This window comes from Haemaphysalis longicornis, unplaced genomic scaffold (genome assembly GCF_048455015.1).
Source record: "Haemaphysalis longicornis isolate Haplotype H1 unplaced genomic scaffold, Haemaphysalis longicornis Haplotype H1 scaffold_3, whole genome shotgun sequence".
In the NCBI taxonomy this organism is placed as follows: Eukaryota; Metazoa; Arthropoda; class Arachnida; order Ixodida; family Ixodidae; genus Haemaphysalis; species Haemaphysalis longicornis.
Genome location: NW_027526335.1, coordinates 201,820,531 through 201,823,264, shown reverse-complemented (window position 1 = coordinate 201,823,264; position 2,734 = coordinate 201,820,531). Strand labels below are relative to the sequence as shown.

The following is a 2,734-nucleotide window of genomic DNA, read 5'->3' as shown; positions in this document are numbered from 1 at the left end:
ATTTTAGCATCGGGTCGATGCACTCTTAGAGGGAGGGGGGTAATGCCGCGAACCATGTATGGGCTTGCTTATTTATTGTTTGTTTTTACTGCCGGGCCACGCCAGGCTGTGTTATCTGCGTTCCAAGCAAAGCGCGTCTTCCTTTCTTTATTTTTATGCCGCACGGCCTATCACATTCAGATAAGCAAACTGTTTCGCCCTAATGTCGCTAGCCCAGAATAATCGCCTTTGATCTACAATGTTCTGGATGTGAATCGACGGTTCCAGAAACACTCCCGCCGAAAGATAAAAAGCCTGAAGAGCAGACGCCTTGGCATTCGATTCTGCGACGCTCGCCGACGCAAGTCACTTTGTTGACCGCTGCTTCGCCACCTCTGTATTATTTTCAGTTGTTAGGGGAGCACAAGTTTGCTCCAATAAACTTGTTTCTCCTTCAAGACAACTGCGTCGTCCTTGGCTTCGTGACAAGATATATATATATATATATATATATATATATATATATATATATATATATATATATATATATATATATATATATATATATATATTTATTTATATATATATATATATATATATATATATATATATATATATATATATATATATATAGACAGAAAGATAGGTCGCCAGTCTACAACGCCAAAGGAGGCATAGGGGTGTGGTTAGGCTCCCTCTTTTTTTTACTATGGTTAATGAGGTTAATATTTTTTTTTCAATATACAAAAGAAAGAAAGAAAGAAAGAAAAACACCCGCCCAGAGTGGGGACTGAACCCACGCCTTTCGATTAAATTTCGCATGCCTTACCAATTCGGCTACCTGGGCGACTGTGTTCCCCTTCACTTTCTGGGCTATTTATATTTACTAGATGTGTATCTGACCCTTGAGGGTGGTAGCCAGCGCCACTCAGACTACACGGGGAGAAGGGGACCTTCTTTTCAACCCCCGTGGCGTGACAAGAACGTCTACAGCCTGTCATGAGCGGGTAACTGGCGGGAAGCCCTCTTATGCTACCTAGGCATCAAGGCTGCCAGAACCGAGACCCTCGCTAGGCCTTCGCCGAATATTATAGTAAGGAAATGAGGGGCTCGTTGGGGAAATACAGAAAGATAGGTCGGCAGTCTACAACGCCAAAGGAGGCATAGGGGTGTGGTTAGGCTCTCTCTTTTTTTACTACGGTTAATGAGGGTAATACTTTTTTTCAATATACGGAAGAAAGAAAGAAAAACACGTGCCCAGAGTGGGGACCGAACCCACGCCTTTCGATTAGATCTCGAATGCCTTACCAATTCGGCTATCTGGGCCGAATATATATATATATATATATATATATATATATATATATATATATATATATATATATATATATATATATATACAGAAATAAGGGTTGGCAGTCGAGAAAACCTCGGAAAGCAAAGGGGAGGATGTGGTAGATCATTGAAACAGATTAAGAATTTGGAAAGAAAGAAAGAAAGTGAAGAAAAAATGCCCGCCAGGTGGGATCCGAACCCACGACCTCCAGAATACCGGTCTGGTGCGATAGTGCACCAGACCGGTGTGCACCAGACCGATAGTGCACAGACCGATAGTGCACCAGACCGATAGTGCACCAGACCGATAGTGCACCAGACCGGCGATAGTGCACCAGACCGGTATTCTGGAGGTCGTGGGTTCGGATCCCACCTGGCGGGCATTTTTTCTTCACTTTCTTTCTTTCTTTCCAAATTCTTAATCTGTTTCAATGATCTACCACATCCTCCCCTTTGCTTTCCGAGGTTTTCTCGACTGCCAACCCTTATTTCTGTGTTATTTTCAACGAGCCCCTCATTTCCTATATATATATATATATATATATATATATATATATATATATATATATATATATATATATATATATATATATATTGTTGCGTCCTAATAGACGGAGGTGTAGACAGCAGGATGGAGGTGTACCTATTTATTAGGCGTAGCGCGACACCGAAGAGTACAGGCAGCACGGCGAGTCTCAGCGAAGATGGCTGAATTGTTCTGCCCGCGAGCGGTGGACCTACACAGTTGCGTCGTCGTCTTCGAACACCTGGCTGGCAAGGAAAGGGAACGTAACACTCGTAACACTAACACTGCACGGCGATCACGCATACCGCAAGCAGGGGATCGCTGCTTGATAAATACTCACGTGACATTTCCCGCCCCCCCATCGAGAGAGCATCGTCCTGATGCGTGCAAAGCTCTGGGAAAAAATGAATGCGCTCGAGGCATTGTCCCTCAACGTGTCAGGTAGGGCTTCATACGCACGACATGAACGACGTCAGGGCGGCGGTTACGCTGGCGTTGAGAATTGATTCCATCGTCCACAACCTCATAGGTGACGTCGCTAAGTTGCCGCAAAACTCTATAGGGGCCAAAGTAGCGTTTGAGGAGCTTTTCCGAGAGTCCTCGACGTCGAACAGGAGCCCATACCCAGGCCCGTTCGCCGGGTTTGAAAATGACAGTGCTGTGACGGAGGTTGTAACGGTGCGTGTCGTCGCGCTGTTGCTGCCTTGTTCGTAAGCGCGCCAGTTGACGCGCCTCTTCCGCTGGTTCCGTAAACTCATTTAGGTGCATGTTGTCGTTGCTGGTGTCGTGAGGCAGCACTGCGTCCAACATAGGGGCCATGGAACGGCCGTAAAGGAGGAAGAACGGCGTCATCCGGGTCGTGTCTTGTTGAGTCCTATTGTAAGCGAATGTCAC

The 2,734-nt window shown here is 45.3% G+C and overlaps 1 non-coding gene across 1 annotated transcript; it reads right to left on the bottom strand.

Annotated features, from left to right (window-relative positions):
• Nucleotides 1–1,233: 1,233 nt before the first annotated feature.
• On the bottom strand, nt 1,234–1,305 carry Trnar-ucu (transfer RNA arginine (anticodon UCU)). The gene has a single exon. It is a non-coding gene; the product is annotated as a tRNA-Arg (tRNA).
• Between the last annotated feature and the right edge of the window lie 1,429 nt (nt 1,306–2,734).